Source organism: Zonotrichia albicollis, chromosome 16, assembly GCF_047830755.1.
Source record: "Zonotrichia albicollis isolate bZonAlb1 chromosome 16, bZonAlb1.hap1, whole genome shotgun sequence".
Classification (NCBI taxonomy): Eukaryota; Metazoa; Chordata; class Aves; order Passeriformes; family Passerellidae; genus Zonotrichia; species Zonotrichia albicollis.
In genome coordinates, this window is record NC_133834.1 from 5,057,060 (window position 1) to 5,071,519 (window position 14,460).

A 14,460-nucleotide genomic window follows, 5' to 3' on the forward strand; every position below is an offset into this window, starting at 1 on the left:
TTGGGGACGGTTTGGCTCTGCCAGCTCTGCCCAAGCAGCTGCAGCTGTTTCATGCTGCCTTTCCAGCCTGGATCCTGCTCTCTGGCAGGATGAGGAGCCTCTGGATGCCCTGGAATGTTGGTCTGACAGTGCTGGTGAAGGGAACCAGCAGTTCACACCAAACCAGATCTATAAAGACTTCTTGGGTCAGCTCTCCCCAGGCATTTGTGCCTCCCAACAGGATCCTGGGCCCCTCTCAGCTCTTTCGGTGAGGGTCAGTGAGATGAGGAAGGAGGAGCAGATGGATGGCAGCCACTGCTCTGCTCAGCAATGCAAGAAGGGCATCTCACAGCTCTGTTAGCAAGGAAATGTGGCTCACCACAATTTTTTGGTATCTGTCTTTGTCCCTGCAGGCCCTCTCCCCAAACCCTGGTCACCTTGCTTGCTCAAAATCCCATTTTGGTTGGAGCTAGCCAGCTTTTGCTATTGAAAAATGCCATGTTTGACTAGTCCAGAGTGGAACCTCTGTCAGATCAGGTTCTTTCATCTTAGAAAAGATGAATCCTTTCTCCTGTCTTGTCAGGGAAGCACAGAGAGACATTGTTCCAAAGTTTTGTAAATATAAAGCAGAGATTATGGTCCCTGGGGTGACTTGGCAGGAAACTTCACCATTTTCAAGGGCCTTCCTGTGTGTGAAATGGAAAGAGCAATGCTGCCCTGTAGCTCCCTGTTTGCAATGTACTTAGAAATTCTTGAATATCTGGCACAAGACATGCTGTATTATCTCCTACCTCATCTCCTGTGTATAAAGCTGGCAGCCTGGTCAGGGGAATTATTCCAGATTTGTGCTCTCCAGAAAACAGCCTGACAGGAAGATTTGCAAGTCACATCTCCCTGCTCAGCGCCATCTCCTGCCCCAGTGCTCAGGAACCCACCAGAGATGATGGAATTTGGGCTCCCCAGCCTGGGAGAGGGTTGGCAATCCCCAAGCAGGAGCTGGCAGGCAGCTCTCACTCCAAGGGCTGCTCACTGCCTGCTCCCATCACTCTCAATGCTCCCACCACCTCAGCCACCACTGCAGAGAAACCAAATTCTGCCCTTTCACACCCAGGGACCAGCAGGGAAACTGGGTGACACTGGGGAGCCCAGGAGAGGTCAGTCCTGCTGCAATATTTACAATACAGCAGAATACCCTGGTTTCTTCATTACCCCACATAACAGTGGAGATGGATGTCAGGACACAGATATTTCCCTACTGCTGGAGGTGTTGGGGCAAAAGGAATAAAAGCCTGTTTTCAATTTACCAAGTGAGATTTGCACATTTGCAAGTCAGATTAAATTTCCCAGGTTTGCCTTCTGCATGTTTTATCCACTAACACATTTGCATAGATTTAAACACAATACAAAGCTGCAGACACCATCAAAAGAGGCTGGAGGGGAAAAGGGCAGGAGAAGCTTGTCCTTTTTCTTTGGGTTTATGGAAGATTCTGTTCCCAGAGGTTGGAGAAGGGGCATTGCCAGGCTGCAGCTGTGCCAGCCCCTCACCTGAGCAAGCACTGAGATACAGCGGGAGCCATGGGAGATCTCAACAGGTGGGTCCAAGGCAGGATCTGGCACTGGTGGGGCTCGGACAGAGCATTCAGCAACCTCAACCCATGCCAGTAGCCCCTGAGGGAGCAAGATGTCAGCTCAGAATTTGCTAGCAGAAAGTGGAAAATACCCTTGGATAATGCCAAGGTTCCATGGGAATGCCCCACTGGTGATCTCTGCACTGGTACAGGTAAAGCACAGTTTAAACACACACTGGACAAAGAGCAGCACCATGTTGCATGATTAAATTGCCCATGTACCTGCAGGAAGTGGAGAACGGATCCTGCTCACCAGAGCTGTGAAACATATTCACCTGTTGCAGGAATTAATCCTTTTTTTTTTTTTTTTTTTTTTTACTAACAGAGAGTGGCAGAGCTGTGCACACAGAAATCCTGTCTGAAATGAATCCCTGATAAAGAGGAAGCCAAGTTGAAAGGTGAGTTTTACTACCTGCCAAGGCTTTGGGTTTTTAAAGGGTCTCTTGTGGAATTACTGTATTAGCAAGCTATTACAGGTATAGATATCAAAATGCTATGCACAGCAAGAAAAATCATAAAAGTTTTGAGATGGGAAGGAAACACACAGAAAAAAATGAGGCAGAAGAGGAGAAAAGGGGGAGAGAGGAGAAGCAGTGATGTGCAGAGGGGATGCAGGCTGGTAAATGATGGAGGAGATAGTGGAAAGGGGTTGAAGAAGAAAGCAATGAACAGTAGAGTTGGAAGAACAGAGAAAGATAAAAAGAGGAGGAGAAAGGAAAAAAAGAGATAAATGAGGGCAAAGACCAACTCATCATTTTGCAATTCCACCCCGGTGGAGAGGAAAATTGATGTCTGGAGCTTTTTTATGGCCAACCTCCTGGGCATGGGACAAAAGACAAGTTATTACCCAACCCCAGGTCAGGTCTGTAGCCTGCCAGCTGCCTAGACACATTCAGAGAGCCCAGGAGAGCTGTAAATCAAGGGGGCCAAGGAGATCAAGAGAAGCTGGGACCAGGAACAGCAGCGAGCAATACAAGCACAGGAGGGGAGCAAACCCAGGAGCAGCCAAGGAGTGCCCAGACCAGAGGGCTCTGCCCATCTCTCCTTCACGCCATTCCTAAGGACAGCACTCCCCCAGAGATGCAAGTCCCCCTGCATTTCCTCCTGATTTCTCTTCCTATTGATTTCCAAGCCCTGAATACCATTTATTTTTGCTTGCTTGATTCACTCATTCATTGAATAAAGGCTTCATCACTATTATTATTATTATCCCCGTCATTGGGCTCCTCATCACACATTATATTATTTGCATTGCAGAGCTGGAAGATTTCAGGTTGAGGCAGGAAATTTGTGCGAGTTGTTATTACTGCAATCAGATGAAGTGAGAATTGGATCGGCCGAGGCTGCCAGAGCACAGCTCTCCCAGCAGGACACCCAGGCTCTGCCCAATCAGGGAAAGCTGCTAGCTCGATCTGCAGGTCCCACCAGCAATTTTGGACTTGCCTTTGGTGTCCCACCTCTCCCTCCCATCCCACCTCCCAGCCCCACCAGCTGCCAGCAGAGAGCGGGGAAACGCATCGGGACAGGAGGGCGAGGAATCAGAAAGGACTTGGCGAGATTGCACATTTTCTGCCTTGCTGATGGTATTTATTAGACAACAGAAAATAGCTATTTTACCATCTGCCTTGTAAAAAAAAAAAAAAAAATCCTCATTAAATTAATGGAATGTGCAGCTGCTGAACAGAGTGTTCCTCTCGCGGCCGCCTCCCCATTAGCCCAGCACTTGCTGGAGCAGGGAATCAGGCTGCCAAGAGGAGTGAGGCTAACTCCAGCTTGTGTGGCAGGAGAGGACAGACAGACAGACAGCCCCCTGCTCCTCCCAGCCCCGGGGTCATGCCAGGGGACCTACAAATGCCCTGTGGCTGCAGACAGGGTGTAAGCGCTGCCTTGCTCATGGTGCATCCCCCTTCCTGCACACAGCCCTGCAGAGCACGATCCAAACTCCAGCTTGAGGAGGTCAGTGTTGCTCAATGTCATTTGTTGAGAAAGGCAGGGTTTGCAGGCCAGTGAGGTCCCAATTTCCTGGCCTCTGCCACCTCAACATGACCTAGTCCATCCATCCCAATCATCCATCTCTCCATCTCTTCATCTCAGAGTTCCACTGAGCTGATGTTTGCCCTGAGGAGTTCAGCTGGGACCCAAGGAAGCCCCAAGCCTGGCTGGCTGCACAGCCCAGAGGAGTTCCTACGCACAAGCCTTTGTTTTAGCTGAGAGGAAACCAAAAATAATGAGCCAAATCCCAGCAAGACAGGTTCACCATAAACCCAAGGTCCTGAATGATTTTAATGATGCTGACAGAGAGAACACAGCCAGTCTTATCCATTCATTTCTACTGAACAGCACTGGAGGGGTTTATGTGAACCTTTTCTTCTGATGCTTGGTGGAGCCTGGGCAGTGTTTGATGGTGATGTCCATGGATATTACATGCGGCTTTGGGGAGCATATCCACCAGTTTGCATTGCCAAACTCTCCAGGAGGTACCAGACACCAAACCATGCTGCCTTGGCTCACTGCCTCACCACTTCATCACCAGCACCTCCTGAAGAGCTTTATCTACGGCTGCTTTGGGCCCTGCAGTTCTTCTCCTTAGGAAATAAAGTCCTTTGTTAGTTCCCTCAGCACTGCCGACGTTTCAGGATCGCTGCAGCATAATCCACATTTAATCCTCAATTGTGTTTTCTGCGGCTAACCCCTCTGCTAAAGCTGGGGAGCTCCCAGAGCCTGCACTGCTCCTCTGAAGCTGCAATCCCCTCCCTGCTGCCCTCTCCTCCTCTTTCTAGGAGGATTTTCTGTATAGATGTTTCACCTAGGTGAGATTTTACCTGTCCTTCACAGGGAATTTCTTCTCTTAACTTGCTCCTTCAGCATTTACAAAGGGGAAAGCTGACTTTGGGAGACAGGTCCAGCTGCACAGAGGTTGCCCCCATTGTGTCTGTGGTGGGAGCAGGAGAGGGATCTCTGGATTTCAGCAAGCACAGGGAAGTTACAGGACTACAGCATGTTGAATCACCTCACGCCGAAATAAATCCTGACATAATAAGCCCTAATACTGCCAAAGAAACTATTACAGTCAGTTACAGAAATAATCCACATTGAAAATCGGTGCAAATACCTCTCCCCAGTGGAATGACATGGCTCTAGAGGATCAGTTCCAGTCAAAGATGATCATTTCATGTTTACCCAACAGATGAGGGCAGCTCCAAAAGTCAAATGTTTGTTGCCAAAAAATCTCTGCTTAAGTGAGATTTTGCCACCTCTCATCAAAGAGTTGCTTTAAAAAGCAATGAGCAAGTACAAAAGGGAAGACCATGAAAGGCAGAGATCAAATCAAAGTCCAGAAGGCTGCTCTGACTCTCTCTTACACCACTGCCTTCATTCCTATCAATCCAATCAATTTGCAGCAGCAAGGGCAGAACAAACACCGACCTGATTGCTTCTTTAGCAGAAATGTTTGGGTTTTCAGAGCCTAATGGCAAAATTTCTCCTAGCTTTTGCCTGTGTTGCTGCTGATCTCAGGGATTTTAAAGCAGAACCTTGTCTGTAAGTCACTGATTTTATCTAGAGCATCAGTTGGTTGTGTTTTCAGGGCTGTAGGTGTCTTGGCAGGTGTGGATCTGGCCAGTGGTGTGCACACGCTGCCTTGGGCACTCGTGGCAGTGCTGCTCTCACAGAGGAAGGAACCTGTGACACAGGACCACCAAGCTGCTGAGCTTCCTGCTGGAGAGGCTCACAGGTTGGTTCAGAAAGCAGGTTAGCCAGAAAGAGATGGCAGAGTAGGAAAAAAAAAACAGGGGCTATCATTTTTTCCTTGGAAAAACATTTGCTTTCTTCGGAAAAAAAAAACCAACCTAATTTCACGGAAACAAACAAACACACACCCCCAAGTCCCATTAATTAAAACTTGAAGCCTGTCACAGGGAATTTTGATAAAAACGTTGACATTTTGCAAAGTTGCCCTTGGACAAATCATGAGCTCTGAGAGCTCTGAGACAGGGAGGCTGTGAGAAGGGACTTTGCATTGGGGAAGGACATTCATCTCCCTGCAGTCAGGTGTGCTGCTAACGCCGGCATGTTCCTCATGTGTTTGTCCTTCCTCTACCCACGTGCAACCTGCATTGCACGGGGGCTGTGGCAGGCCTGTGAGAAGGCCAGAGGAAGGTCGTGTGGCTGCACACAGGGAGATGCAGCGTGCCCCTGGCAGGCTGTGCGCGCACGGCTCTGCGCGCTCCCCGTGCCGTTTGGAAAGGAGGCACTCTGTGTGTCTCCTGCTGCTGGCACAGACACGGAGCTGCAGCACTTCACAGAGCCCAGCACACATTTTTACAGAGGCCCAGGGTCAGGGGTGCTGGCTGGAGCAGCCAGAGGTGAAGCAGAGCTCTGAGATTTCGGGTTATTTGTTTGTTCTGTGGGAATCTATGGAGCCGCAGGTCGACGCAGCACCCGCAGGTCCCCAGGACACCTCCAGTGCTCAGGGCCTCACACTGCAGGATGCTCCCACCTCCTGAGTCAGAAATGCTGGTGCTGAGGCTCTCTCCTGCTTAGGAACATCCTGACACATCACCCAGGCTCAGGTCTCAGCTGCAGACAGCAGCCCTGCTCAAGCACACAAGGACCCATGGCCACCTCATCTTCCATCCAAACAGAGGAGACAGACAGGGAGGAAGGACTGGACCCATGGCCACCTCAATCATCCATCCACACCAAGGAGACAGATTGGGAGAAGGGATCTCACCCTCCAGGTCTGCCCTGGGGTTGATCTACATGTGAGGAGCCGCTGCTTTTGAACACCACAAGTCTCATCTCAGCATCATTTCCCCCTTGCTCCATCTCCCTGCTTGTGCCGTGCCTACGGGAGCACTCGGTTCACACCAAGAGATCTGAGCGTCCCCGGATGATTAAAGGAAGCTCTGCCTTTTAAATCGCTCTGATTGGGGTTGACGGCTGTGTGGAATTGGACACTTGGCTCTAATGATGTGTGAAAATCTCCCTGCTGTGACCTGTCCTTCCAGCTGTGGAAAATAAGGAGAAAGGCGGAGGAGGGGCATTAAAAAACCCTTCAGTGGGAGTCCCAGATCAGACAGAGGTTTGTCAAGCTGGACAGTCCCTCTGGGGCTCTGCTCAGTGCCTGTATGCGGCTGGGAGAGGTGGCCCTGCCTCACAGAACTGATGGGGATGTGTGTAAATGTGTCACACCGGTGGCAGCAGATGAATTGGGGTCCTGGTCTGGTGCAGGTCAGCATGACCAAAGCATCTGAATCCAGCCCACTCCCAGGCAAGGAATGCCTGCCAGTTTCATGGATGGGCTCCATCCTGGCTCTGCCTGGTCCCACCCATATTCCCATGCTGGTGTTGGGGGGAATGATCCCAGACTGAGGTGCAGCTGGTGTGTGCAGGCTGCCATGGCACAGCTGTGCTGCTGGAGCATTACTCCAGGCTGTGACTCCTCTGGTGAGGCTGTGTGAGCTGGATCCAGCCCTAGGGACAGGCAGGCATGACCAGCCTGCAGCACAGCACGGTGGCTTCAGTCAGGTCCCATGGGCATGGTAAGAATCGTCTCAGTGAGCAAACCACGCTGTCCCTGACACACAGGGAACACCAGCTGACACCTCCTGGGCTTAGTCTCCATCACTGCTGCTGCCAGGGGACCAGCCAGCAGATCCCTGTCAGCCCAGCCCGTTCAGTGCCTCCTGTCCCCACCACCTTCCCCTGTCATTAAATCCCTGACGATACCTGGATTCAAAGCAAATCTGGCCATACACAGTCTAATCCTCCCTCTCCAGACAAATTGGCCTCTTAGAGGCCCTCCTCTCTGGGATTCACTGTTCTGTGGCAGAGGGGAATGTCCAACTGGGCTGTGAAACAAAGGATGAGTTTCCTCAGGGGCTAAACAGAGGCACGGGGGGGAGGCCGGAGGTGTCCTGCAGCGAGTGACCCTCAATGTGACATTGATGGCTCTTAATTCCTAAGCCTGCTTTGGAAGGATTGCAGCAGATCCAATTTAATCACTGCAGCCTCTTCATCTCCCCCGTCTCAGCTCAGGGAAATGTTATGCACTCTCCTCCACTGCTTTTCTCCAAGAACTGGCCACCCTCCTCTCCCTCCAGCATCAGCCCCCCGAGCCCTTCACCTGCTGCACGGTGTGGAGCTGCCAAAACCACAGCTGCCCTCGGCCTGTTTACTACCACACAGCTCCAACAGCATTTGCTTAATTTCCTGTGCCTGTGGGAGGACTCGTTGTGCTAACGAGGGGCACAGCTCCCTGCAGGTGCACCCACCACCTCCCCACAGCCGTGCATAGCATTAAACATTTAAGCGCTTGTCAAAACGTTGTAACTACTTTTTTGTCTTGTTCCATTAGCTCCATTTCCAAAGGCCACCACTGGAACTACTGAACATTTATTTCTATTGAATCCAGCTTAGAAGTTATGATCTGAGGAAGAGGGAGACAGGACAGTATGTTCTGCGGCACCGGCTTTTCCCCACCACCGCTCAGCTGAGACACGCTGGCCTTTGAAATATCATTTTTATTTCTACCTCAGAAAAGCTAAAATAAAGAGATTGACTCTTCCATCTGCTTGATTTACCTCTGCTGTTTAAACAAGGCACAGAAATATCAGATAGGTGGCTGCCCTGTGTAAGTTTTGGGGCTGTGTGTTTAAACACCCCACACAGTTTGTGGTACCAGCCGTGGGAGGTGGATTTCCTCTCCAGGTGCAAAATAAAGTGTGGTTATTACATGATTTTCCTGTTGCTAGAGAGGCACACACAAGAATCTTCCTCCTTCACTGCCTGTGCATGAACAATGTCTTATTATGCAAATACTAGGAGTATTAGACAAAAAGCACAGAAGAAAGCCAGTGGAGCCAGCAATTTAGAGGGAGTGAAGCATGGGCAGGGGTGGGCTGTGGGGATCAATGATCCCCAGGTTTGCTTTGTGTTCACTTTATCAGCAAGAAATACAGAGCAAGAGGGAGTTGCATGGGGCTAGGGACACCTGCAACCCCTCAAGGAGAGGTCCAACATCAGCCCTTGTCCACAGAATCCTGCACCAGGGTCACTGCAGGGCTGAGCATCCCCAAGCAAACCCAACATTTGCATGAGGGAGCTGGGCTTGATGCAGGACAAGGAGGCTGCAGCCAACAGCCTCCCCTCCTTCAGGGTGAAAAAAGGGAAATCTAAAGCCTTCTTAAAGACTTCCCTGTGTTTAAGTTCCTTGCTATTTAAAGCCGTGTGAGAGCCTGAGAGTTCCAGCCCGGCTGCCTGTGCCTGGGTGCTTTGCAAAGTTGTAATCCCCGCTAGTGACATCACGGGCTGTTGCCATGGGGATGTCACAAACTCAGAGCTGTGACTTCATCACAGCAGAGATGGGCAGCGAGGGAGGCAGTGCTTCCCAGTGCCTCTGGTAATTAGCAAACTGGCATGGAAAATGAGGATGAAACACACAGGACAGGGACATAAAACCATTTAGCAAGTATCGTCTACTGGAAAGCATTCCCTCATGAGAAAGCGCCTCCTTAATGTATCCTGAGCTCTTAAATAACCCACAAAAGGCAGGGAATAAAATAGAAATTATAGTGATTTGTTTTATTGGGCATTTCATTGAGTAATTAAGAGGGTAATTATGAGAAGGAACATTAAAAGGCGTTACTCTCAGCCTTCATCCTGCTTTAGAGGAGCATCCTCATATTGAATGTGCAGCATCATCCAACACTGTCCTGTGCCAGCTTGGGTTTCCCTGCAGGGAGGAAGGCATGCGTGGCTGTGGGAAGGGGTGAAAAACATCTCCCCCATGGCCTGACAGGATGCCAGAGCTCTCCCAAGAAATGCAGGGTGGAAGCAGTAGGTTGCAGGGAGCAAACCCCACTTTGATGGTGTCTCCTGGCACGTGGTGTCAGGCCCTTGTGCATCATGTGTCATGCAGGGGGAGGCTAAAGGAAAAACTGGGGATCACTGTGGTGTAAAGTAATGATGGAGCACCACAGCCAAAGCAGAAGTGGCAGAAATCTGGAATTCCAGCTGAAAATTCAGCACAAAGGTGACCCTGCACCACGAGGGCAGCTCTCATCCACCCCCCTTCTAACACCCATCCCCTATTGTGCCTCCTCACTTTTGGAAAATACATAAATACATACAGAACTACTTGTTTAACTAATCCACACCCAGACAGGACCCAGCACCACCCAGCAGACACAACTCAACCTAAGCTGCCTCTCTAAGACTGCCAGTACTTCCCATACATGAGGAAACCTTGGAGTTGGCCAGCACATCCATGAAACACATCAGTGAAACAAAGACCTACTCAAGCCCCAAAATCTGCAGCTCCTTTCTGACCCCGGCATGTCTTGCTCCACTCCGTTTACCCACCAGCACAGACACACTCCAACAGAGTGTGGGACATCAGGCACCACCACAGGCTTCCTCTGGAGCCCATGTCACGTGCTGGGGAACCCAATGCTCACAATGCTGCCACCTTCTAAGAGGCCCCAGGTGAAATCCAGCCCCAGCAACAGCAGTTTGTCCATGTTAAGTCCCCAGAGGTCACTGCAGGGAGCAGACGTGTTGATAACGGAAATGCCACAGTGAGTGATGGACACAATGAAGAGCAAGAGGTTTACCAGAAACAACGACTCCCACAGGACAGGCATCTATAAACACTGAGATGACAGATGAGCTCAATCCCGCTATTTCCTCAAACCACTTGCTCAGGTGGCAAAGCAAGCAACCAACCCACCCAGATAAATGAGAAACCTCAACCTGCAGGATCACAGTGCTGACCAGTTACCAAGATTTAAGCAGCCCTTGGGTCCTTGTTTGCTACAAAACATACATTTAGGGAAGCATACTGGAGAAGGCTGGCATGTTTTAAACTGGCCTCTGTTTTTCTCTCTAGGGAGAAAAACCCTTTTTTCTCCCTAGGGAGATGGATGTGACAGCTATAATCCAGTTGCTATGCTGGATTTCAGGGACAGTGGCTTGTCCATGTTGAGCCCAAAGCATCAGACAACTGTCAGTAAAATCCACATTCAGAGAGTCACCAACCCTCCCTTTTCTTGTCCTGGGAGCCACAACTCCCCTCCATACTCCTCTGCTCATGGGGAGCAATTTCCATCCTCTTCAAAAGAGAGTAAAACCAGCTTTTGGCTCCTGGCTGGCCCTTCCAGGCACGAGAGCAGCTTTCTGGGAGACTCGAGCGCTCAGCTCAGCCCTAAAACAAGGCTCCTGTTTGAAGTGCATGGATTGAGGCTGGATTAAGGAAACCCAGGAGGAGTGCTTAGCTCTGCTCCTGCTCTAAAAAGGCTGTTGAGCAGCAACAGCAGCCAGCCAGCACAGCTTCATCCTGCTCAGCTCTCCATGTGATCCCTTCCAAGGGCCGGGGAAGCGGCAATTTCGTATGTGCGGTTTGATGTGATCCGGGAGCAGGGAATGGCAGAGTGTGGGCTCAACTTCCCATTGCTGCAGGAGAACCAGAGAGGAGCTGAACCAGGAGCAGGGAATGGCAGGGCTTGTGCTCAGCTTCCCAACACTCCAGGAAAACCCAGAGAAGAGCTGAACCAGAAGCAGGGAATGGCACGGCCCATGCTCAGCTTCCCGATGCTGCCAGAGCTCCAGAGCAGAGCTGATCTGGTTCTCACTAAGAAGAAGGATCCAAAACCTCCACAGGGGCAGGGAAAGAACAACAGCAAACACAGGACAAAACACCACCATTAACCCCCAGTAGAGCCTGAAGAGCCTTGCACTGCTCGGGTGCAGAGCAGACACTTATCTGTGGCTTGAGACTTTTAGAGAATCCCTTCTGAAGTTTCCCTTTTGCAAACACCTTATTTCCCCCCTCTAATCAATGCTATGAGCAAGCTTGGTGAAACACAAATAGAGAACAGAGGATGAAACAATTTTCCAGCCCATACCTGAAGGTGCATCCTTCTTTTCTCACCAAACAGCAGGGAGGACGTTGCTGTCTCTCGGTAATTTTCCAACATCCTGTGTTGCAGGTAGATTTATGCACTGATCATAGTTGAAGCTGTTAATAAAAAAGTGCAAAGAAAACGGATTTTACTGTGAAGTGCAGGGCTGCTTTTCTCCCAGCTTTGCATTATCATGACTTCCTCCTTTTTTAATCTTTTTTTCTGTGATTGACCATGTTTGGGGTTCAAAGCTTCAAAAATAAATCGCGGATCGTCTTTCATCTACTATGCATGAGAGAGTCAGAATCATTACATGGTTTAAATGGATATTTTGGGAGCAACTCTGGACCAAGCAGTTCCTGCTTTAACTGGGAGCCAGAGGGATGAAGCTAATTTGCAAATAATGTTACATGCTGGTTTTGCTTGAACGCAGGGAAAAGCTGCAGTGGCTACTTGTCATTCTTTGTGAGAAATTGAACAAAATGGAAATCAGTTCACTAGTTAAAAAAGAAATATATATATATATATCAAAAAAATCTGCAGCAGACCAATTTCTTCCACATCAGGGGAACATCCCAGGACTGCAATTAAGCTGTGGCTCAGCACGAACCCTACAGCTGCCTGAGCACTGAGGACAAACACACCGGCCGTCCTTTTCCTGGGAGCAGGTTTTTAATTTGGTGAACTGCAAGCTTTCCCACAGCTCCGCTTGAGCCACTTCTTCCTCAGGCAGTTCCCAAGTCAACTTTCCCCTTTAGCATCACTCAGGCCTTCCCCCAGGAGCAGGGAGCTCTGGATTCTGCTGCACTGCACCTTCAGAGGCAATCACCTATCGATGACTTTGTGGCTAGTGTCTACAAGGGGAAGCAGAGGAGCTAATATAATGTAATTTTCCATGTTTACTGCATTATTACAGTGGTTGAATCTGCTGATTAATTCCCTTTTTTTTTTTTTTTTTTTTTGCCATCTCGTCCTAAGCATCCCTTTTATTTTTGCCCTGCTTATCTGCATAGAGTCATTTATTCACATGGCTGCTGTAACAGCAAGCAGGGCCAAAGCTATCATTTCTCCTCCCTCTCACATTTTAATCTTGCAGACCTCAATCTCTGTGATACTGCTATTATTTTGTCCATATCTGATCTAACGGGAACCTGCCATTATTCTTTTTTTTTTTTTTTTTGCCTTAAAAAGAGAAAACTAATCTGAGCAAAAGATCATGGTGGCTGTGGCACTAGTGATCCCTGTCATTCCTCCTTGCAATGAATCCAGTGCTGGAACAGAGAATGTTTGTTTCCCTTTTCTCTACAGAGCTGCAGGACTGACCCCTCATGCACAGGCAGCTCCCACGAATAAACAACACTGCCCCAATCTCCTGGGGGATCCATTTCTCTGCCAACTATCTCAGCAGCTCTTCTTATTGTCTTATTTATCCAAACAGGGGAAAAACAAGTCAAGAGGAGCCACTCTTCAACAACATGACTGTTACTGGTTTATTCAGATTTGCTCCCCTACGAGCTAGGGATGGGGCTCTTGCCCCAGAGGTTATTAACTGAAAAGAGAGTGGGGAAATTTCCTGTAATATGAACAATAACAGAAAAAATGCTCTTCCTTCCTGTTCTTTGAAGACCATGGCAAGACATTTCACCCCCTGGGATGCACCCCAGCATGTATTGTATTCACTGTTAATGAAAGATTAAATGTGCCAAAGAGCAATATTAATTTTAAAGCTACTAATAATCATCAGCTGTCCCTCACTTCACCTCACAAGCTTGAGAGCTGTAAAGAGCAAATTCCAGCTCCACCAGAGCATCTGTAAGCTCTGGTCCACAGCCCAGCTCCACAGCTCAAGGTCCCACAGGCATTTTCTGCAAGTAGTGAGGACCCTCAAAGATCTTCTAATGTGAACAATCATAAATAATCAGAAATTACAAAAAAATAACTCTGTTACCCTTGTATTTGAAAAGCAGGATTAAAACAAGCCTCTCAGCTCTGCAACACCATTTGACTTCTCTGTGCCAGTCTGCACCCCTGTGATCATCCCAGGAGCCCAGGTTTGCTCAGCAGCATCACAGCAGTCATTAGATAGTGATAATTTAGTTCCAAGAAAGTTTGCATATCCAAATGTATCCCTTACCCTCCTCTTCCTTGGGAAAATGCAGCTCCTTGCAGGAGCAAGATCCAAACAGAAGTCACAACAGACCCGTCCCAAACCAGTTCTCATAGGACAGGACTGTCCATAAGATCACACAACACCCACCTCACCTGCCAAAAGTGGCATTTTCTCCCACCAGAGGTGCTCCACCGGCACCAAAGCAGGGCCATTTCTGCCCTGGATCCTCCAGGCACTCACAGGACAAGCAGAGCAGGAAGGAGCAGCCCAGGCAGGGGCTCTGTGTGTCAGAGGGGCACATGTGCAGGGACAAAGCATCCTTTGCACACCAGCAGCCTCCCTGCTGCCTTGGCACATCAGCACTGCTGGTGAATCACATCTCCTTTGTATTTCACTTGGAGGAACAGGGAGAAAGACGTATTTCACAGAGGAGAGTCACAAAGAGGCCCACCTAGGAAAATGGGTTATTTTTGGCACTAAAATCCCTTTCCTGTGAAGAAGAGAGGGAGGCCCAAGAGACTGAAGGAGCTGCTGAAGCCCAGAGAGGAATCTGGTAGCAGAGCCTGGGGCTTAATTCAGATATCAGGGACCAGCAATCAGGACTAAGATCCACATTTAAAGACTGTAGACCTGTGCTTCACCACCTGCCTGCCCACCAACCCTGCTGTGAGCCATGCCAGAGCAAGAAGGTAACCAGGAGCACTCTGCTTGCTTCCACAGACCTTTCCCAATCATGCAAAGACCTGGCTCTTCATTTGAGTGCTAATTCTCACTCTCTTTCATCCCAGTTTTTTGCAGCTTTTCCACAAATCCAGAATACATTTGAGCGCTCAGCACAATG

At 49.3% G+C, this 14,460-nt stretch overlaps 1 protein-coding gene across 3 annotated transcripts in view; it reads right to left on the reverse strand.

Moving 5' to 3' along the window:
- Window positions 1-14,460, reverse strand: part of ELFN1 (extracellular leucine rich repeat and fibronectin type III domain containing 1) — a 103,047-nt gene that overhangs the window by 69,504 nt on the left and 19,083 nt on the right. For 2 of the 3 annotated variants that reach the window (XM_074552547.1, XM_074552546.1), the window contains exon 2: window positions 11,513-11,625. The exons of the other annotated variant lie outside the window; for it this stretch is intronic. The gene's annotated coding sequence lies outside the window, so the exon portion shown is untranslated. The remainder of the gene's footprint in view (window positions 1-11,512; window positions 11,626-14,460) is intronic. 3 annotated transcript variants of the gene reach the window in all.